Raw genomic sequence first — 24,431 nt, 5'->3', positions numbered from 1 at the left:
GAGAATGATGTGATGGACAAGACCCAATCCTAAGCCTAGCACAAAGATCGTGTAGTTCGTATGCTAAAGCTTTTCTAATGTCAAGTATCTTTTCCTTAGACCATGAGATTGTGCAACTCCCGGATACCATAGGAATGCTTTGGGTGTACCAAACGTCACAACGTAACTGGGTGGCTATAAAGGTGCACTACGGGTATCTCCAAAAGTGTCTGTTGGGTTGGCACGAATCGAGACTGGGATTTGTCACTCCGTGTGACGGATAGGTATCTCTGGGCCCACTCGGTAGGACATCATCATAATGTGCACAATGTGACCAAGGGGTTGATCACGTGATGATGTGTTACGGAACGAGTAAAGAGACTTGCCGGTAACGAGATTGAACAAGGTATCGGCATACCGACGATCGAATCTCGGGCAAGTATAATACCGCTAGACAAAGGGAATTGTATACGGGATTGATTGAGTCCTTGACATCGTGGTTCATCCGATGAGATCATCATGGAACATGTGGGAGCCAACATGGGTATCCAGATCCCGCTGTTGGTTATTGACCGGAGAACGTCTCGGTCATGTCTACATGGTTCCCGAACCCGTAGGGTCTACACACTTAAGGTTCGATGACGCTAGGGTTATAAAGGAAGTTTGTATGTGGTTACCGAATGCTGTTCGGAGTCCCGGATGAGATCCCGGACGTCACGAGGAGTTCCAGAATGGTCCGGAGGTAAAGATTTATATATGGGAAGTCCTGTTTTGGTCATTGGAAAAGTTTCGGGTTTTATCGGTAACGTACCGGGACCACCGGGAGGGTCCCGGGGGTCCACCAAGTGGGGCCACCATCCCCGGAGGGCTGCATGGGCCAAGTGTGGGAGGGGACCAGCCCCAGGTGGGCTGGTGCGCCTCCCCACAAGGGCCCAAGGCGCCTAGGGTTTGGGGAGGGGGGGCGCACCCACCTAACTTGGGGGGCAAGTTTCCCTTCTCCCCCCCTTGGCCGCCCCTCAGATGGGATCTTGGGCTGGCCGCCGCCCCTAGGGTGGAACCCTAGGTGGGGGCGCAGCCCCCCTCTCCCCCTATATATAGTGGAGGCAAAGGAGCAGCCCAACACACGAAGTTCTTCTCCTCTTGGCGCAGCCCTACCTCTCTTTCTCCTCATATCTCGCGGTGCTTGGCGAAGCCCTGCAGGATTGCCACGCTCCTCCACCACCACCACGCCGTTGTGCTGCTGCTGGACGGAGTCTTCCTCAACCTCTCCCTCTCTCCTTGCTGGATCAAGGCACGGGAGACGTCACAGGGCTGTACGTGTGTTGAATGCGGAGGTGCCGTCCGTTCGGCACTAGGATCTCCGGTGATTTGGATCATGACGAGTACGACTCCTTCAACCCCGTTCTCTTGAACGCTTCCGCTTAGCGATCTACAAGGGTATGTAGATGCACTCTCCTCTCTCTCGTTTCTAGTCTCTCCATAGATAGATCTTGGTGACTCGTAGGAAAATTTTGAATTTCTGCTACGTTCCCCAACAGTGGCATCATGAGCTAGATCTATTGCGTAGATTCTATGCACGAGTAGAACACAAGTTGTTGTGGGCGTTGATTTTGTTCAATATGCTTACCATTACTAGTCTTATCTTGATTCGGCGGCATCGTGGGATGAAGCGGCCCAGACCGACCTTACACGTACTCTTACGTGAGACAGGTTCCACCGACTGACATGCACTTGTTGCATAAGGTGGCTAGCGGGTGCCAGTCTCTCCCACTTTAGTCGGATTGGATTCGATGAAAAGGGTCCTTATGAAGGGTAAATAGCAATTGGCATATCACGTTGTGGTTTAGCGTAGGTAAGAAATGTCCGTGCTAGACAACAATAGCAGCCACGTACAAACAACAATTAGAGGGCGTCTAACTTGTTTTTGCAGGGTATGCTATGTGATGTGATATCGCCAAAAGAATGTGATGAATGATATGTGATGTATGAGATTGATCATGTTCCTGTAATAGGAATCATGACTTGCATGTCGATGAGTATGACAACCGACAGGAGCCATAGGAGTTGTCTTAGTTATTGTATGACCTGCGTGTCATTGAACAATGCCATGTAATTACTTTACTTTGTTGCTAAACCGTTAGCCATAGTAGTAGAAGTAATAGTTGGCGAGACAACTTCATGGAGACACGATGATGGAGATCATGGTGTCATGCCGGTGACGATGATGATCATGGAGCCCCAAAGATGGAGATCAAAAGGAGCAAAATGATATTGGCCATATCATGTCACTTTTTGATTGCATGTGATGTTTATCATGTTTATGCATCTTATTTGCTTAGAACAACGGTAGTAAATAAGATGATCCCTCATTAAAATTTCAAGAAAGTGTTCCCCCTAACTATGCACCATTGCAAAAGTTCTTCGTTTCGAAGCACCACGTGATGATCGGGTGTGATAGATTCTAACATTCACATACAACGGGTGTAAGCCAGATTTACACACCCGAAACACTTAGGTTGACTTGGCGAGCCTACCATGTACAAACATGGCCTCGGAACACAAGAGACCGAAAAGTCGAGCATGAGTCGTATGGTAGATATGATCAACATGAAGATGTTCACCGATGATGACTAGTCCGTCTCACGTGATGATCGGACACGGCCTAGTTGACTCGGATCGTGTAATCACTTAGATGACTAGAGGGATGTCTATCTGAGTGGGAGTTCATAAGATGAACTTAATTATCCTGAACATAGTCAAAAGATTCTTGCAAATTATGTTGTAGCTCGCGCTTTAGCTCTACTGTTTTAGATATGTTCCTAGAGAAAATTTAGTTGAAAGTTGATAGTAGCAATTAGGTGGACTGGGTCCATAAACTGAGGATTGTCCTCGTTGCTTCGTAGAAGGCTTATGTCCTTAATGCACCGCTCAGTGTGCTGAACCTCGAACGCCGTCTGTGGATGTTGCGAACATTTGACATACACGTTTTGATAACTACATGATAGTTCAGTTAAACGGTTTAGAGTTGAGGCACCAAAGACGATTTCGAAAAGTTGCAGAACGTATGAGATGTTTCGAGGGCTGAAATTGGGATTTCAGGCTCGTGCCCACGTCAAGAGGTATGAGACCTCCGATGATTTTCTTAGCCTGCAAAGTAAGGGAGAAAACCTCAATCATTGAGCTTGTGCTCAGATTGTCTGAGTACAACAATCACTTGAATCGAGTGGGAGTTAATCTTCCAGATGAGATAGTGATGTTTCTCCAAAGTAATTGCCACCAAGCTACTAGAGCTTCTTGATGAACTATAACATATCAGGGATAGATATGATGATCCTTGAAGTACTCGCGATGTTTGACACCGCGAAAGTAGAAGTCAAGTAGGAGCATCAATTGTTGATGGTTAGTAAAACCACTAGTTTCAAGAAGGGCAAGGGCAAGAAGGGATACTTCATGAAACGGCAAAACAGTTGCTGCTCTAGTGAAAACCCAAGGCTGAACCCAAACCCGAGACTAAGTGCTTCTATAATGAGAGGAACGGACACTAAAGCAGAACCACCCTAGATACTTGGTAGATAAGAAGGCAGGCAAGGTCGACGAAAGTATATTGGATATACATTATGTTAATGTGTACTTTACTAGTACTCCTAGTAGCACCAGGGTATTAGATACCGGTTCGGTTGCTAAGTGTTAGTAACTCGAAATAAAAGCTACGGAATAAACGGAGACTAGCTAAAGGTGAGCTGACGATATGTGTTGGAAGTGTTTCCAAGGTTGATGTGATCAAGCATCGCACGCTCCCTCTACCATCGAGATTGGTGTTAAACCTAAATAATTGTTATTTGGTGTTTGCGTTGAGCATAGACATGATTGGATTATGTCTATCGCAATACGGTTATTCATTTAAGGAGAATAATGGTTACTCTGTTTATTTGAATAATACCTTCAATGGTCTTGCGCCTAAAATGAATGGTTTATCGAATCTCGATCGTAGTGATACACACGTTCATGCCAAAAGATATAAGATAGTAATGATAGTACCACCTACTTGTGGCACTGCCATGTAAGTCATAAAACGCATGAGGAAGCTCCATGTTGATGGATCTTTGGACTCACTCGTTTTTGAAAAGTTTGAGAAATGCGAACCATGTCTATTGGTGTATACGCATGAAGAAACTCCATGCAAATGGACCGTTTGGACTCACTTGATTTTGAATCACTTGAGACATGCAAATCATACCACATGGGCAAGATGACTGAAAGCCTCGTTTTCAGTAAAATGGAACAAGAAAGCAACTTGTTGGAAGTAATACATTTTGATGTGTGCAGTCCAATGAGTGCTGAGGCACGCAGTGGATATCGTTATGTTCTTACTTCACGGATGATTTGAGTAGATACTGAGTATATTTACTTGATGAAACACAAGTCTGAATTATTGAATGGTTCAAGTAATTTCAGAGTGAAGTTGAAGGTCATCATGACAAGAGGATAAAATGTCTATGATATGATCATAGAGATGAGTATCTGAGTTACGAGCTTTGGCACGCAATTAAGACATTGTGGAAATTGTTTCACAATTAATACCGCCTGGAACACCATAGTGTGATGGTGTGTCTGAACATCATAGTTGCACCCTATTGGATATATATGGTGCGTACCATGATGTCTCTTATCGAATTACCACTATCGTTCATGGGTTAGGCATTAGAGACAACCGCACTCACTTTAATAGGGCACCACGTAATTCCATTGAGACGACACCGTTTGAACTATGGTTTGGAGAAACCTAAGTTGTCATTTCTTAAAAGTTTGGGGCTGCGACGCTTATGTGAAAAAGTTTCAGGTTGATAAGCTCGAACCCAAAGCGGATAAAATGCATCTTCATAGGACACCCAAAACAGTTGGGTATACCTCCTAATTCAGACCCGAAAGCAATAGGGATTGTTTCTAGAAACTGGTCCTTTCTCGAGGAAAAGTTTCTCTTGAAAGAATTGAGTGGGAGGATGGTGGAGACTTGATGAGGTTGTTGAACCATCACTTCAACTAGTGTGTAGCAGGGCACATGAAGTTGTTCCCGTGGCTCCTATACCAATTGAAGTATAAGCTTGTGATAGTGATCATGAAACTTCGGATCAAGTCACTATCGTGCCTCATAGGGTGACAAGGATGCGTACTACTTCAGAGTGGTACAATAATCCTGTCTTGAAGGTCATGTTGCTAGACAACAATGAACCTACGAGCTATGGAGAAGCAATGGTGGGCCCATATTCCAACAAATGGTTAGAAGCCATGAAATCCGAGATAGGATCCATGTATCAAAACAAAGCATGGACTTTGGTGGACTTGCCCGATGATCGGCAAGCCATTGAGATAAATGGATCTTTAAGAAGAAGACGGACGTGGACGGTAATGTCACCGTCTATGAAGCTCGACTTGTGGTGAAGAGTTTTTCACAAGTTCAAGGAGTTGACTACGATGAGATTTTCTCATCCATAGCGATGCTTAAGTCCGTCGGAATCATGTTAGCATTAGTTGTATTTATGAAATCTGGCAGATGGATGTCAAAACGAGTTTCCTTACCAGTCTTCGTAAGGAAAGGTTGTATGTGATACAATCAGAAAGGTTTTGCCGATCCTAAGGATGCTAAAAGGTATGCTGGCTCCAGCAATCCTTCTAAGGACTGGAGTAAGCATCTCGGAGTTGGAATGTACGCTTTGATGAGATGATCAAAGATTTTGGGTTTATACAAAGTTTATGAGAAACTTGTATTTCCAAAGAAGTGAGTGGGAGCAATATAGATTTTCTGATGAGTATATGTTGTTGACATATTGTTGATCAGAAATGATGTAGAATTTCTGGAAAGCATATAGGGTTATTTGAAAGGTGTTTTTCAATAAAAAACCTGGAACAAAGCTGCTTGAACATTGGGCATCAAGATCTATGAGGATAGATCAAAAAACGCTAAATGGTACTTTCAAATGAGCACATACCTTGACATGATCTTGAAGGTGTTCAAGATGGATCAGTCAAGAAGGAGTTCTTGCCTGAGTTGTAAGGTATGAAGTTAAGAGTTAAAAAAGCTCGACCACGGCAGAAGAGAGACAAAGGACGAAGGCCATCCCCTATGTTTCAGACGTAGGCTCTATAGTATGCTATGCTGTGTACCGCACCGGAAGTGTGCCTTGTCATGAGTCAGTCAAGGGGTACAAGAATGATCCAGGAATGGATCATTGGACAGCGGTCAAAAATTGTCCTTGGAGTAAATAAGGACATGTTTCTCGATTATGGAGGTGATAAAGAGTTCGGCGTAAAGGGTTACGTCGATGCAAGCTTTAACACCTATCTAAATGACTCTGAGTAGCAAACCAGATACGTATAGTGGAGCAACCATTTGGAATAGCTCCAAGTGGAGCGTGGAAGCAGCATTTACAATATGACATAGAGAATTGTGAAATACATACGGATCTGAATGTTGCAGACCCGTTGACTAAAACCTCTCTCAGAAGCAAACATGATCAAACCCCAGAACTCATTGAGTCTTAATCACATGGTGATGTGAACTAGTTTAGTGACACTAGTAAACTCTTTGGATGTTGGTCACATGGCGATGTGACCTATCAATGTTAATCACATGGCGATGTGAACTAGATTATTGACTCTAGTGCAAGTGGGAGTCTGTTGGAAATATGCCCTAGAGGCAATAATAAATTAGTTATTATTATTATATTTCCTTGTTCATGATAATCGTTTATTATCCATGCTATAATTGTATTGATAGGAAACTCAGATACATGTGTGGGTACATAGACAACACCATGTCCCTAGTAAGCCTCTAGTTGACTAGCTCGTTGATCAATAGATGGTTACGGTTTCCTGACCATGGACATTGTATGTCGTTGATAACGGGATCACATCATTAGGAGAATGATGTGATGGACAAGACCCAATCCTAAGCCTAGCACAAAGATTGTGTAGTTCGTATCTTTTCCTTAGACCATGAGATTGTGCAACTCCCGGGTACCGTAGGAATGCTTTGGGTGTACCAAACATCACAACGTAATTGGGTGGCTATAAAGGTGCACTACGGGTATCTCCGAAAGTTTCTGTTGGGTTGGCACGAATCGAGACTGGGATTTGTCACTCCGTGTGACGGATAGGTATCTCTAGGCCCACTCGGTAGGACATCATCATAATGTGCACAATGTGACCAAGGGGTTGATCACAGGATGATGTGTTATGGAACGAGTAAAGAGACTTGCCGGTAACGAGATTGAACAAGGTATCGGCATACCGACGATCGAATCTCGGGCAAGTATAATACCGCTAGACGAAGGGAATTGTATACGGGATTGATTGAGTCCTTGACATCGTGGTTCATTCGATGAGATCATCGTGGAACATGTGGGAGCCAACATGGGTATCCAGATCCCGCTGTTGGTTATTGACCGTAGAACGTCTCGGTCATGTCTGCATGGTTCCTGAACCCGTAGGGTCTACACACTTAAGGTTCGATGACGCTAGGGTTATAAAGGAAGTTTGTATGTGGTTACCGAATGTTGTTAGGAGGCCTGGATGAGATCCCGGACGTCACGAGGAGTTCCGGAATGGTCCGGAGGTAAAGATTTATATATGGGAAGTCCTGTTTTGGTCACTCGAAAAGTTTCAGGTTTTATCGATAACGTACCGGGACCACTGGGAGGGTCCCGGGGGTCCACCAAGTGGGGCCACCATCCCCGGAGGGCTGCATGGGCCAAGTGTGGGAGGGGACCAGCCCCAGGTGGGCTGGTGCGCCTCCCCACAAGGGCCCAAGGCGCCTAGGGTTTGGGGAGGGGGGGCGCACCCACCTAACTTGGGGGGCAAGTTTCCCTTCTCCCCCCCTTGGCCGCCCCTCAGATGGGATCTTGGGCTGGCCGCCGCCCCTAGGGTGGAACCCTAGGTGGGGGCGCAGCCCCCCTCTCCCCCTATATATAGTGGAGGCAAAGGAGCAGCCCAACACACGAAGTTCTTCTCCTCTTGGCGCAGCCCTACCTCTCTTTCTCCTCATATCTCGCGGTGCTTGGCGAAGCCCTGCAGGATTGCCACGCTCCTCCACCACCACCACGCCGTTGTGCTGCTGCTGGACGGAGTCTTCCTCAACCTCTCCCTCTCTCCTTGCTGGATCAAGGCACGGGAGACGTCACAGGGCTGTACGTGTGTTGAATGCGGAGGTGCCGTCCGTTCGGCACTAGGATCTCCGGTGATTTGGATCATGACGAGTACGACTCCTTCAACCCCGTTCTCTTGAACGCTTCCGCTTAGCGATCTACAAGGGTATGTAGATGCACTCTCCTCTCTCTCGTTTCTAGTCTCTCCATAGATAGATCTTGGTGACTCGTAGGAAAATTTTGAATTTCTGCTATGTTCCCCAACAGGACTTTCCTTGGCATGGAAGGCAAGCTTTGCGATACGGTATGTAGATCTCCTCCCATTGTAACCGACTCTGTGTAACCCTAGCCCTCTCCGGTGTCTATATAAACCGGAGAGTTTTAGTCCGTAGGACGAATAACAATCATACCATAGGCTAGCTTCCAGGGTTTAGCCTCTCTGATCTCGTGGTAGATCAACTCTTGTACTACCCATATCATCAATATTAATCAAGCAGGAGTAGGGTTTTACCTCCATCGAGAGGGCCCGAACCTGGGTAAAAACATCGTGTCCCTTGTCTCCTGTTACCATCTGCCTAGACGCATAGTTCGGGACCCCCTACCCGAGATCCGCCGGTTTTGACACCGACATTGGTGCTTTCATTGAGAGTTCCTCTATGTCGTCACCTTTAGGCCCAATGGCTTCTTCGATCATCAACCACGACGCGGTCCAGGGTGAGACTTTTCTCCCCGGACAGATCTTCATGTTCGGCGGCTTCGCACTGCGGGCCAATTCGCTTGGCCATCTGGAGCAGATCGAAAGCTACGCCCGTGGCCATCAGGTCAGATTTGGAAGTTTAAACTACACGGCTGACATCCGCAGGGACATGATCTTCGATGGATTCGAGCCACGGCCGAGCGCGCCGCACTGTCACGATGGGCATGATCTAGCTCTACCGCCGGACAGCGCTCAGAGCGCCACTCAGGTGTCCGCTCCGACCCTTAGCTTGGAGCCGACCACGCCAATCGGGGACGGACGGTTGGATGCTGCCCCGGAAGCTGCAATCTCTACGGCGATCGAGCCGAACAGCAGCCTAGTCCTTTATGAGGCCTGTGACTCCAAGGTGCCGGACTCCTTTCCAGACTCCGAATCTTCCGCACCCCTTTCGGTCGAACCCAATTGGGCTCCGATAATGGAGTTCACCGCCGTGGACGTCTTTCAGCACTCGCCCTTTGGCGACATCCTGAATTCACTAAAGTCTCTCTCTTTGTCAGGAGAGCCCTGGCCAGACTATGGTCAGCAAGGTTGGGATGCGGACGACGAAGAAATTCGAAACCCGCCCACCACCCACTTCGTAGCCACTGTCGACGATTTAACCGACATGCTCAACTTCGACTCCGAAGACATCGACGGTATGGAAGCCGATGAAGGAGAAGAACAAGAACCAGCACCTATAGGGCACTGGAAAGCCACCTCATCATATGACATATACATGGTGGACACCCCGAAAGCAGGGAATGACGATGAAAAAACGGAGGATGATGCCTCCAAGAAACAACCTAAGCGCCAGCGTCAGCGGCGCCGCTCTAAATCCCGCCAAAGCAAAAATGGCGAGTCCGGCGCTGGAGATAACAACACCCCGGACAGTGCCGAAGACAACCCCCTCCAGCAGGATTCAGCGCAGGAGGACGGAGAAGCCAGCCCTCATGAGAGAGCGGCAGACAGGGAGGTCGAGGACGACAATTATATGCCTCCCTTCGAAGACGAGGCAAGCCTTGACGACAACGAATTTGTCGTGCCAGAGGATCCCGTCGAATAAGAGCGTTTCAAACGCAGGCTTATGGCCACGGCAAGCAGCCTCAAGAAAAAACAGCAGCAACTTAGAGCTCACCAAGATTTGCTAGTCGACAGATGGACTGAAGTCCTGGCGGCCGAAGAGTACAAACTCGAACGACCCTCCAAGAGCTACCCAAAGCGCAGGCTGCTACCCCAACTAGAGGAGGAAGCAACTAAACCTACATCACCAGCGTATGATGCGGCCGATCGGCCACCCCGTGGTCGCGACAGAGAGGCCTTTCGGCCCTCAACTCAAGCCGCACCCCGGCGCCGCTCAAAAAATACCAGAGCACGGGGAAACGCACCAGACCTGTGAGACATATTGGAGGATAAGGCAAGGCAAACAAGATCAATCTACAGATTGCGTGGGCGGCCCACATCACGTGACGATAACTGTCACACCGGATATGACAAATACGGCCAGGCCGAACACAACAGACAAAGCTCATCCGAGCTACGTCGCGATATAGCCCAGTACAGAGGCGCCGCACACCCACTATGCTTCACATACGAAGTAATGGATCATCAAATCCCCAAGGGTTTTAAACCCGTAAACATTGAATCATACGATGGCACAACAGATCCTGCGGTATGGATCAAGGATTATCTCCTTCATATCCACATGGCCCGTGGTGATGATCTACACGCCATCAAATACCTCCCGCTCAAGCTTAAAGGACCAGCTCGGCATTGGCTTAACAGCCTGCCAGCAGAGTCAATTAGTTGCTGGGAGGACCTGGAATCCGCATTCCTTTACAACTTCCAGGGCACTTATGTGCGACCACCAGACCCCGATGACCTAAGCCACATAATTTAGCAGCCAGAGGAATCGGCCAGACAATTTTGGACACGGTTCCTAACCAAGAAAAATCAAATAGTCGATTGTCCGGGCGCAGAGGCTCTAGCAGCCTTCAGGCACAACATCCGAGACGAATGGCTTGCCCGACACGTAGGACAGGAAAAGCCGAAATCTATGGCAGCCCTCACGACACTCATGACCCGCTTTTGCGTGGGAGAAGACAGCTGGCTAGCTCGTAGCAATAACATAACCAAGAGCCCTGGTAACTCAGATACCAAGGACAACAATGGCAGGTCACATTGTAACAAGCACAAGCGCCGCATTAACGGTGATAATACTGAGGATACGGCAGTTAATGCCGGATGCAGAGGCTCTAAACCCGGTCAGTGGAAGAAGCCATTCAAAAGAAATCCTCCGGGCCCATCCAGTTTAGATCGGATACTCGATCACTCGTGCCAGATACACGGCACCCCCGAACAACCAGCCAATCACACCAACAGGGATTGTTGGGTGTTCAAGCAGGCAGGCAAGTTAAGTGTTGAAAACAGAGACAAGGGGCTGCATAGCGATGACGAGGAGGAGCCCCGGCCGCCGAACAACAGAGGACACAAGGGCTTCCCCCCCACAAGTGCGGACGGTGAACATGATATACGCAACCCATATCCCCAAAAGGGAGCGGAAGCGTGCTCTCAAGGACGTCTATGCGTTGGAGCCAGTCGCCCCAAAGTTCAACCCATGGTCCTCCTGCCCGATCACTTTTGATCGAAGGGACCACCCCACTAGCATTCGTCACGGCGGATTCGCAGCATTGGTCCTAGACCCAATCATTGACGGATTTCACCTCACTAGAGTCCTCATGGACGGCGGCAGCAGCCTAAACCTGCTTTATCAGGATACAGTGCGAAAAATGGGTATAGATCCCTCAAGCATTAAACCCACAAAGACGACCTTTAAAGGCGTCATACCAGGTGTAGAAGCCAGCTGTACAGGCTCAGTCACACTCAAAGTGGTCTTCGGATCCCCGGATAATTTCCGAAGTGAAGAGTTAATCTTCGACATAGTCCCGTTCCGCAGTGGCTATCATGCCCTGCTCGGACGAACCGCATTCGCAAAATTTAATGCGGTGCCTCACTACGCATATCTCAAGCTCAAGATGCCAGGCCCTCGCAGAGTCATTACGGTCAATGGAAACATCAAGCGCTCTCTCCGAACAGAGGAGCACACGGCGGCCCTGGCGGCGGAAGTACAAAGTAGCCTCTTAAGGCAATTCTCCAATCTGGCTATTAAACGTCCGGACAACATCAAGCGCGCCTGAAGTAACCTACAACAAAACCGGCTGGCATGTTCCGAGCAAGCATAGCAGTGCGGCCCCAACCCCAGCCCTCGTGAGATTGCGATAACAGTACCACGCGTACATAACTATGCTCTGGAGGCATAGGGGGAGGGGCACAACCACGGCACGCCCAGAATGCGGCTCAACCGCACTAGGGGCTCCCGATTTTGCCATTTCTTCTTTATATATATATATATATATATATATATATATATATATACTTTCAGGACTCCACTATTCAGAAGGCCTGTCCGCCAATACACTCGCCAAACACATGATGCAACAGCCATGGGGACAACAAGCCACGTCAAATGTCCAGGTGGTCTCTGTAATGAGCTAAATACCTGTCTTACTTAAAGTCTTGCAGCTTGCCCCTAGAGGGGGAAATGTCAAATAATCCCATCTCTTGCTTATCGCACTATTTGTATCGTTCTGCTTTCATAGCAGCCCTTTAAATAACAATACATAGCTCTTGTCTGTTATTGTATTCATTCATTTTTATATAAATATGTTCAGTCATGACATTATGCAACCATACACTTTGGTACGGCCAATACACCAGGGGCTTAAGTACCCCATAATACGGTGTAGAAGACCGAACACTCTCATGAGTGTGGCACCCCGAACTTATAGCACTATATGCATCGGCTCTGAATCATGTCTTGGGTCAATAGTTGGGTTTGCCCGGCTCCCATGTTTTGGTACCTTACGTTCCGCAATGTCGGCTAAGGTAGCGCTGGGAGAACTACTGCGATTGTGCCCCAGTTGAGCTGGGTTAACACCTCAGTAGAGAAAGCTAAAACTGACCGTCATGATAGGGCGAGAGACCGGTCGCTGTTCGAGAGGTTTTTCGAGTCCCTAAAGACTTATGCCGCTTAGAGCAAGGAGCTGGATTTATCCGGCCTAGGTGTGGATAGCGCCCCGAACTCGGTCTTCCGAATACTAGGGGCTTCGCCGAAATTTAAAATTATAGAATTCTATGGCTAAGTGAGAGTGATAAAGCATTATAAGTCTGACGGCCTTGTTCGTTGTGCTGAGTGCCTCCCTAGATGGACCCAATAATGGGAACAAGAGCGCTCAGGTTTATCCCGAACACCCCAGCACTCGTGGCATGGGGGTAGAAGCCGACGACTTGCATCTCTCAGATTTCATAAACGGCCGCACAGAAGGTAATATTTTAAATTCAAAAAGCATTGCTTAGCGCATATGAACAAGTTTTCAGCGCACATGATAAACACGAGCGAGTTTACTCAAAAATTACATCCCCGGTACATTCATTCGCTACAAGACGGGCACCCTTCAGGACGCCCTCATAATACATCTCGGACCTGCGATGCTCCTTCCCCTCCAGTGGCCCATCCTTCACCAGCTTCTCAACATCCAGGTTGCCCCAGTGCACTTTAGCACGGGCAAAAGCCCTACGGGCGCCCTCGATGCACACGGAGCGCTTGATGACTTCAAGCCGTGGACATGCATCCACCAGCCGCCGCACCAGCCCAAAGTAGCTCAAAGGCATGACCTCCCCAGGCCACAGCCGGCCTATCAGGCCCTTCATGGCCTGTTCGGCTGCCTTATGAAGCTCGACCAGCCGCTTCAGCTAGTCGCTCAAGGGCACCGGGGATTCTGCCTCAGCATACTGGGAACAGGACACCTTTTCTGTCGATCTTCCTTCCTCGGCCCGGTAGAATGCGGCGGCGGCGGATACACTGCGGGGTAGATCTGCGAATGCTCCTGGAGAGCTCTGGATGCGGGTAAGTAACAGGTAATTTACTTTCACGTGCTTGCTTTGCATAAAGAATGCCTTACCCGCCGCAATCCTTTTCATCGCCTCAATTTCCTGGAGGGCTTTTTGGGCTTCGGCCTTGGCAGATTTGGCGCTTTCAAGTGCCGAGGCAAGCTCGGACTCTCGAGTCTTCGAGTCAAGCTCTAACCTCTCATGTTTTTTCACAAGAGCATCGAGCTCTTGCCGCACCTCCGCCACCCGTGCCTCTTGCTTTTCTCGCTCAGTGCGCTCCATGGCCGCATTGTCTTCGGCCTTGGAAAGCGCTTCCTTCAGGGTCGCCACCTCGGATGTGGCCCCTGCAACATTCATGTTGGTCCTGTCATTATTTGCAACCAGGTATTTTTTATATAATTACATAAGGTATTACATACCTTCCTTGTCCTTGAGCTGCTTCTTGGCATGGCCGAGCTCGTTCTTGGACCGCTCGAGGCTCTGCTTCAATGCATCAACCTCCGCAGTCAGTGCGGCAGAGGTCAGCAGCGCAGCCTGCATTCCCATATTGACATATTTATGTTAGACTCCTGCGTATATCTTTTTTTAGATCCTCAGTCCGGCTTTTCCTTCCGAACACCAAACTGAGCATCAGGGGCTACTGTCTATGCGGTAACATTTTTATATGTTTTAAATACATACCTCAAAGCCTGTTAGAAGGCTAGTACAGGCTTCTGTTAGCCCGCTCTTGGCGGACTGAACCTTCTGAATCACCACACTCATAACAGTGCGGTGCTCCTCGTCGATGGAGGCGCCATTAAGCACCTCCAGCAAATTGTCCGGCGCCTCCGGTTGGACGGAGGCCGCCGGCGTCGTAGGCTTGCCCTTCTTGCGAAGGGGCCGCCTGCCGGACTCCGGAACCACTGAAGGTTCCGGAGCGGTGTCCGGCCCAGGGCCGGACTTAGATCCCTCTGGGGCTTCATCCCCTTTGGGCCTGGAGTCCGGGAGGTCACCTTGCGGCGCCTCCAGGACCACCTCCCCCTGGTTTAGTCCCTTTTGGGACTCCACCTCGGTGTTGTCCGTAGGGCGAGGGAAGGAGGCTGTCGGGAGTGAAGCGCTATTCACATCCGACGAATCCAGGGAGCCGCTCGACGAATCGCCGAGCTGAGCCTTGGGCGGATTGCATGATTGAATCCGGTGTTAGAAGGTACTGTACAATAGAGGAGCGCCATAAGTTATTCTGGTATCCGGATACTTACGATTTTGCCAGGGGCTTGACCTTGGATGGCCATTCCTCTCCACCGTGTCCGGCGTCGGAGGCGTAGTCCGGTAGAAGGGTCCTCCCCTTCTTAGACCCTCCGGCCTCCCCAGTTGGGGCGGCCTTCCTTTTCTTTCCTCCCCCCGCTGAAGGGGGAGAGGCTTCTTCTTCCTCCTCCTCGTCTTCAGAGGCGAAGGGTGCTTCGGGGTCGTCGGGCGATGAATCCGACACCACCAGGCATCGGGAACTCTTTCGAGTCCCCGTGGCCTTCTTCTTGGCCTTCTTCTCCGGCACCACGTGAGGTGCCGGAACCAGCAGCTTTGTCAAACGGGCGTCCGCTGGGTCTTCGGGCAAAGGAGCCGGACAATTGATCTGTCCGGCCTTCTTCTGCCAGTCATGTTAAAGGGATGGGAGTTTAGATGCCGCATAGAGTCAAACTATGGAAAACAAATACCCCGTAATGGGAAAATTGAGCTTACCGCGCTGGCTTGATGCTTCGCGCAGAATCCGCGCTCCTCGGTAATGGGAGGGTGAACCTCGGAGCTCTTGAAAAGCACCTTCCAGGCATCTTCGTGTGTTGTGTCGAAGAGCCTGGACAAAGTTTGGTGTTGGGCCAGGTCGAATTCCCATAGATTAAAAGCCTGTTGTTGACACGGGAGGATCCGGCGGAAGAGCATGACCTGGACTACGGTGACGAGTTTAACCTTCCTGTCGATCAGGTCTTTGATGCAGGTTTGAAGTCCGGTCACCTCTGCTGAATTACCCCGCGACAGGCCCGTCGTGAGGTGAGCCACGTGGGGATGCCAGATCGGAATTCGGGGGCCACTGCCCATTCAGGGTCACGCGGCTCGGTGATGTAGAACCACCCCGATTGCCACCCTTTGATGGTTTCCACGAAGGCGCCCTCGAGCCATGTAACGTTGGCTATATTGCCCACCATGGCGCCTCCGCACTCCGCTTGTCGGCTGCCCGCAACCTTCGGCTTGACATTGAAGGTCTTCAGCCATAAGCCGAAGTGGGGCTGGATGTGGAGAAATACCTCACACACGACGATGAACACCGAGATGTTGAGGATGAAGTTCGGGGCCAGGTCGTGGAAGTCCAGGCCATAGTAGAACATGAGCCCCCGGACGAACGGGTGAAGAGGAAAGCCCAGTTCGCGGAGGAAATGGGGGAGAAACACGACCCTCTCATGGGGCCTAGGGGTGGGGATGAGTTGCCCCTCATCTGGAAGCCGGTGCGCGATGTCGTTAGACAAGTATCCGGCCTTCCTCAACTTTTTGATGTGCCCCTCCGTGAGGTGGAGGCCATCCATCTACCTCCCGCTCGGGACATGATTGGAGAAGGTTGAGGTGGGAAGTGCGGACTTGGGCGCTGGAGCTCGAGTGCGCAGGAATAGATAAGCGAAGGAGGAAGAAGGCGTAGATGGAAAGGGTAGATCCTTATCCCCTTATATGGGCGGCCGAAACTATGAGCCCCCACCAGCCTAGTAAAACTCACTTATCTCGCAAGCGCCGCGATTAATGGTGCGGTTGGGTTACCCACGCCCGTATTGATGAGAATCCCGGAATGAGGGGACATGATCTCTGCTTCGACAAGACGTGCCAAGGAAACCACCTCGCTAAACGCGCTGAGGTGGAACAGTAAAACGATTCGAACAAAGGCTTGGCCGTAGCGTGATGTCACACTACGGAATACGTCAGCAGATTAGATTTGTGTAAATATTATTCTCTCTACAGTGGTATGTGGAACTTATTTTGCAGAGCCGGACACTATCCTTGTGTTCAAACATCTTCTATCAAGTATTCGGAGGAGGAACCCGCCTTGCAATGCCGAACACAATTTGCGCGGCGGACTCGTCATCATTGAAGCCTGGTTCAGGGGCTATTGAGGGAGTCCTGGATTAGGGGGTGTCCGGATGGCCGGACTATGACCTTTGGCTGGACTCCCAGACTATGAAGATACAAGATTGAAGACTTCGTCCCGTGTCCGGATGGGACTTTCCTTGGCGTGGAAGGCAAGCTTGGTGATACGATATGTAGATCTCCTCCCATTGTAACCGACTCTGTGTAACCCTAGCCCTCTCCGGTGTCTATATAAACCGGAGAGTTTTAGTCCGTAGGACGAACAACAATCATACCATAGGCTAGCTTCTAGGGTTTAGCCTCTCTGATCTCGTGGTAGATCAACTCTTGTACTACCCATATCATCAATATTAATCAAGCAGGAGTAGGGTTTTACCTCCATCGAGAGGGCCCGAACTTGGGTAAAAACATCGTGTCCCTTGTCTCCTGTTACCATCCGCCTAGACGCACAGTTCGGGACCCCCTACCCGAGATCCGCCGGTTTTGACACCGACACCCGCCCTTTGGCGACATGCTGAACTCATTAAAGTCTCTCTCTTTGTGAGAAGACTCTTGGTCGAACTATGTCTGGCTCAAGGGGGAAGAAGGTGACGAAGAAATCCATTGCCCACCCACCACCCACTTCATAGCCACTGTCGGCGATGTATCAGACATGCTTGACTTCGACTCCGATGATACCGACGGTATGGACGTCGGTGCATGAGACAATTCAGGACCAACGGGGCGCTGGACTGCCACCTCGTCATATGATATATACATGGTGGGTACGCCTAAGGAGGACGACGGCGACAAACCGGAGGACAAAACCCCCGGGCAAAAGCCAAAACGACAGTGCAGACGCCGCTCCAAGTGCAGCAACAGTAAAAATAGCGATAACGGCGCTAGAAAGATCGACACCCCAGTCAACTCCAAAGGCAACAACGACCATATGAACCCAGCAATGGAGCAGGATGAGCCAGGTCACGCCAAACACAGCTCGGAGCAGACGCCCGATCACAATGATTCCGAGGGACGAATTCATCAAACCGCCCCGGGACAAGAACACAGTGCGGACGATGATGCACTCATCATCCCGGAAACACGTTTGGAACGAGATAACCTCCACAGAAAGCTTATGGCCACTGCGAGAAGTCTAAAGAAGCAGAAGCAACGGTTGTCGGAGTAATTGGCCACGGGTACCCCGAAGACGGCAAGACAATAAATCAAGACATTAGGGCTAGCAAAGCCCCTCAGTTCGACTGCCCGGCCGTGCCTGCTAGCTCCCCGTCCGATTGCTTTGTCCGTCCGGCTACCGGCTGCCGACTGCGGCGACCAGCCGGCTGCCGACTGCGCCAACCAGCCGGCTGCCGCTACAGCCCGACCCGACATCGACGAGACGGGCCGTACCTGGGCACTATTCACGTGTCACCCCAGCCATCATGTACAGTGACACTTGTCCCTGGGCACTATTCATGAAGTGACCCAGGGGACAAGTGTGACATTCCACCATGCCACTAGCTAGCTAGCTACCATACCTACATAGCTTACTTCCTAAGCTACCCCCACACTATATAAGCTAGCCATCCATCCATCCACTCCCCCATTCTCACATGCACTCACGCTTGATCACACACATGCTCACGACCATGAGCATGGCGGGCCACTAGCATGCCACGTATGAGGCATATACATAGCCAGATGACTATGGCACTGAGCTTAGACACAGTTCCAGGAGCACTCTGTACCAGATATACTACATATACTCAGACATGCAGGAGTAGGGGTATTATCTCTCCGGAGAGCCCCAAACCTGGGTAAACTACCGCGTGCTATTCGCATACCCGCTCCCGGGCCTATCAGCAACAGTCTTGCCCTCACACGAAGCCACCTTGTGGCATATGTCGTCTTACACCCCCCGTGAGAATACCACGACATTTGGCGCCCACCGTGGGGCGGTACTATGCTGCCATGTTGCTGCTGGTTTCGCAGTCCGGGCGGGACCAATTTCGTCTTCACCATCTCTGCCGCGGCGACGCGCCGTCTCTCCAATAGCGGTCGAGGGCTCGACCTCGACACGCCCCCGGAGTGGCCGCAAGGGGCGGCGCGTCCTCGCCCTCGGCATCACCATCTTCACCATCTCTGCCACGACGTCGCGTCGTCTCTCTGGTAGCGCTCGGGGGCCCGACATCGCTACGCCCCTAGAGCGACCGTGAGAGGTAGCGCGTCCTCGCCGTCGGCCTCTCCCTCTCCATTGTCACCACCACGGATCACCGTCGTCCACTCGGAAGCTCGGGGGTTCAACATCAACATGCCCCCGGACGGCCGTGCGGGACGGCGCGTCCGCACCGTCGGTGTCGGCCGCCGCACCGTCTCCACCTCGTTTTCTTCCCCGGGAGACGCCCGTACGTGCATACTCAATGCTAATGCCCGTCCAGACCTTTTCGAGCTCCTCGAGCGTCGTCCACTTCCGCTGTCGAGCTCCTACTCCGGCCGCTGTCGAGCTCTCCTCTTGCTTGGACCGCCTCGGCTTGGCCATGGAGCCACCACCGCCACCTCTACCTGCTCGGCTGCCTACCTCTTTGCGGCGTGCTACTGTGCACATGCTCACATCCTCATAAGCCATAAGCAAGCTAGACTATGTCTGTGCACAAGCTAGCTAGACGCGAGTCAATGGTCAAACCATAGCCCGATACTAGCAATACACAAGCCAGATAATGCTTATACGCTGCCAATACACTTTTGAGACGCGAGTCAGACAATGCCCATACACTCGTTTCTGCTCCGGTGCTCCCCCCTGGGTTGAACGCGAGGGGGGGAAACACAAGGACGGCTGAGATCTGTCAAAAACGCTTCGTGAAGAGGGGCACAATCGTCTTTTATGCCCGAGGAGAGCGCGCGTACAGCCCTGCAGAAGCCCGCACCGGCACGCGTATAGCCCTGTACAAGCCCGCACCGGCCCGATTACTTTTGTACACTGAGGGTATACATGTATTGTACGTGGGCGATTCGTTTTCCCTTGTCACGTGCTGCGGTCGTGGGCGTGGGCGGCGGCGGTCGTGGGCTAGCCACGCGGCCACGCGGCACACGAAAACTTCCAAAAATGTCACATCCTATAAAGAGGGAGGGGAACCACCACCGGCCGCATCGCCCCCACCATTTACCCCCAAATCGGCTCAGTCCCTCTCTCCTTGCCGCATCGTCTCCCCCTCGTCTCCATCGCCCCGCCACCGCACCGACTTGCTCAACCCCACCGCCTCCCTCTCTCCGGCGGGTTCTCTCAGGCTTCGATGGAGCAAGGTCGTGGCGCTGTCATCGCTACGCACGGAGATGTGGTCGAGGGCACGGAGACCGCCGCAGATGCCGTCCAAGAAGTTGTCGTCGTCGGTGGTGCGGGAGATGCTGCACCCGCAGTCGCTGGATCGGTCCCTGCGGCGGCAGATCTGGTGGCGCAGGGGGTGATGGGCTCAGACTCCGTCGTGGCAGACCTAGTGGTGACGGCGTCTAGCGGCGCACTGGATGTAGGTGCGGAGGCGAGCGGCAAGCAGGTGGTGGATGTGGTAATGCTTCTCGTTCCCCTCTTTTCATACTTGTAGCAGATAAGCAGAAGATTTAGTAGATGGGGTTTTTTATAGTAGATTTGTGATTGATTGCGGCACCCCCTTCTTCTTTTTAGGGTTTTTTGATTGAATGGTGAACCCCATTTCAGAGTTAGGGTTTTTTCAAGTTGATTCGTGATTGAATGCTAGAGACATCATAATGAGAGTTAGGTTATTTATATTAGAATCTGGATTGCTGCATGTGCCCAGATTCTGTCATGTGCTGTATATTTTGTTAGATTTGTTGTGCATATTCACTCAGTGGGCCACGACATGGGATAAGCAGCTACCCAGTGTATCTATTAAAGTTGATATTGTAGAAATGAGGTTTAAATCCTACTTTCTGTGACAGAAGTGTATCAATTCATTGTTGAAATGAACACAGTACATTTAACTAGTGCACAATTTCAAAATAGTTAGGAGCTTCACTTCATTATCCATAAACTCAAATTGTAGGTAGGTTTATTTTTTATCTGTAGGATTCCTGTACTTATAAAGTGAACCATAAGTAGGTTTGCTAGACATGCAACTATGCCAGATGACCAACTCATATTAAATTGTTGTTGCATAACTCCATGCATGAATGTCATATGAATCATCTAGTAGATGTAGTAGTTAGGGTTTTTTATTAGATGTTTAGTTAGGGTTTTCTTGTATTGGATTCATTTATAGCCAGTTATATGTATGATCTATGATTGAATCATCCAGTAGATGTAGTAGTTATGGTTTTTTAATTAGTTGATTAGTTAAGGTTTATTTGTATTATTCATTTATAGACAGTTATATAGATTATGTGATTGAATGATGTAGTAGATGTACTAGTTAGTGTTTCTTAATTAGATGTTTAGTTAGGTTTCTTTTGTATTGGATTCATTTATAGGCAGAGATAAATGTAATTAAATGGTGTGACTGAATGATGCAGTAGAAGTAAGAGTTATGATATTTTAATTAGATGTATGAGTTAGTGTTATTTGTTGTGGATTCATTTATATCCAATGATATATGTAAGTAAATTTTGTGATTCAATGTTCCAGTGGATCTAGGAGTTAGTGTTTTTTAATTCGATGCTGGAGTTAGTGTATTTTAATTAGATGTAGGAGTTAGGCTTCACCATTTCACTTATTCTGACATATGAGTGCTCATTAAGAACTGCTCTGAACTAATTATTTATTAATATTTACAAATGAAATGAAAACCTGACATGTTTGTGAAGTTATATATAAAGGTCCTATTTGCATTGTCTGTCAAAAACTACTATCTCATTGGTTAATAAGAGAGGAATGATATTCATTTATACCTTCATATGCATGTTGAAAAGCAAAATCTGAATTTGTATGGCCATATGAATGAACTTGTATGTTCATAATCCTATTGTTTAGTATCTATATAGCTTCATATATAGTCTATGAATTAGTTGTTGAAATGTACATACCATGTGTAACCTGTGCACCTTTTCAATATAGTTAGGAGCTTTCCATCATTATGCAAAATCAACTTGTTTGTAATGACATTATTTGAACTGCAATTCAATTCCTTTGTAAATGACTTGCTTGGTTGACAATATAGCAGAAGGAGGATCTTGTTGGCAACAAGAGGAAGTGGGACTCATCTGGGTACTACCCTATGACAGTGATGAGGATGAGCCGTACGAGGTAAGGCCTAGTTGAAATGTTATTTGTGCATTGAGTTAGTGTTAGATGTTTATAGTATTTGAATGCATAATGTATTAATGTCAGTCATTAATGTGTGCAGTATGAATCTGGAGATGATGTGGTCGAGGGGAACATCGAGTCCTTTAAAGAGAATGAGGAGTTGAAGATCAGGGCCCAAGGACCTGCTAAGTACTACAACTGGATGAATAGAAAGTACCGGTGCCCCTACTACAACAAGCCCAAGCCCAGGTCTGGGTTATTGGAGCATCTGATGGAAGATTGCCGGGCTACATCGATGTCCAGTCATGACTACAAGATCATTGGTCAGCATTCTGCCCTCCTGAAGGTCCTAAGAAACCCTGATAATTAGTCGTACATCATGCTGATCATCGGAAGATGGATCTGGGTCTGAACTGCTAGAAAACTTGCTATTTTAATGTAATGTAATGTAATGTATTGTGTGTTTGAACTGGATGTGTTGTGAACTGCCTGCTACCTATTAGAATGCTATCTATATATGTGTGGCCTTATCTTTATTGGTGGTGAATGCTTCCTTCATGTTTAGTTATTGTTTCGATGGTGCAATCATCACAAATGGCGCTTTAGTGTTGCTTGAGACATGCTGCAACACTTGTCTATGTTGTGGGCAAGTGCAACAGGCTGTGCCCATGTGCCAATTATACCAAATATTGAATGTGGCAATGTTCCAAAATGGCTATCATGAATTATAGTACATGGGGTTTAGTAAAGTTACTGATAATTGTTCATCCTCACACATTCCATCAACGCATAATTTGAATAAGCAAAAAGATCAAATGTTCCATCATTTGAACCTATGTTGCAATTAGAGAGCAAATATTCCATCATCAAATTGTGAAGGAATTAAATGTAAATTTAGAAGAGTAATGTAATACTAGTTAAAAATAATGTGTGCAAAAAAAGGAATTTGAAATAAGATCTACTTTATTTTGTAATAAAGTTATATTACCCTACTTATTAGAATTTTGAAAATGTCACTTATTTATATGAAAAGAAAATATAAATATTCAAAATGATGTGTGTGCCAAAGTTGGCTATGAAAGAAAATATAAATATTCAAAAAGATGGCTATGAAAGAAAATTTGGAAAAAGAATATTTTAGAATGCCCCCTGAGGTATAGACCGATGTTTTAACCAGTTAGTCTAGAGGGTATTATAAATTAATAAAAAATTTGAAAAAATAGAAAACCTTGGAAACCCACCTTTGTTTGTGCAATAGATCATGTGTGCCAAAGTTGAGGTCATTTGGAGGTGGTTGAAAAAATGACCGCATTCCGGAGGGGCCATTTGATCTAACTTAAGCCAGTTTTTGAAAAAAATGTGATTTTTCCCACCACCTCCAAATCACACACTTGAACATGGTGACCCACATATGCCAATCATGGCTATGAAAGAAAATTTGGACAAAGAATATTTTACAATGCCCCCCTGAGGTATAGACCGATGTTTTGACCAGTCAGTCTAGAGGGCATTATAAATTAATAAAAAATTCAAAAAAATAGAAAACCTTGGAAACCCACCTTTGTTTGTGCAATAGATCATGTGTGCCAAAGTTGAGGTCATTTGGAGGTGGTCGAAAAAATGACCGCATTCCGGAGGGGCCATTTGGTCTAACTTAAGCCAGTTTTTGAAAACAAATGTGATTTTTCCCACCACCTCCAAATAACACAAACTTTCTTAAACATGGTGACCCACATATGCCAATCATGGCTATGAAAGAAAATTTGGAAAAAGAATATTTTACAATGCCCCCCTGAGGTATAGACCGATGTTTTGACCAGTCAGTCTAGAGGGCCTTATAAATTAATAAAAAATTCAAAAAAAATATAAAACCTTGGAAACCCACCTTTGTTTGTGCAATAGATCATGTGTGCCAAAGTTGAGGTCATTTGGAGGTGGTCGAAAAAATCATCGCATTCCGGAGGGGCCATTTGGTCTAACTTAAGCCAGTTTGTGCAATTTTCTTGTACATGGTGGCCCACATGTGCCAAACATGGCTATCAAATAAAATTTGGAAAAAGAATATTTTACAAGGCCCCCTTGAGGTATAGACCAATGTTTTGAGCAGCCAGTCTAGAGGGCAGTATCAATTAAAAAAAATCAAAAAAATATAAAACCTTGAAAACCTAGCCTAGTTTGTGCAATAGGTCATGTGTGCCAAAATAGAGGTGATTTGGAGGTGGTCGAAAAAAATCACCGCATTCCGGAGGGGCCATTTGGTCTAACTTAAGCCAGTTTTTGAACATAGGTGATTTTTTCC

This window comes from Triticum aestivum, chromosome 1B, assembly GCF_018294505.1.
Source record: "Triticum aestivum cultivar Chinese Spring chromosome 1B, IWGSC CS RefSeq v2.1, whole genome shotgun sequence".
NCBI classification, from domain to species: domain Eukaryota; kingdom Viridiplantae; phylum Streptophyta; class Magnoliopsida; order Poales; family Poaceae; genus Triticum; species Triticum aestivum.
Note: the sequence above shows the minus strand (reverse complement) of the source record.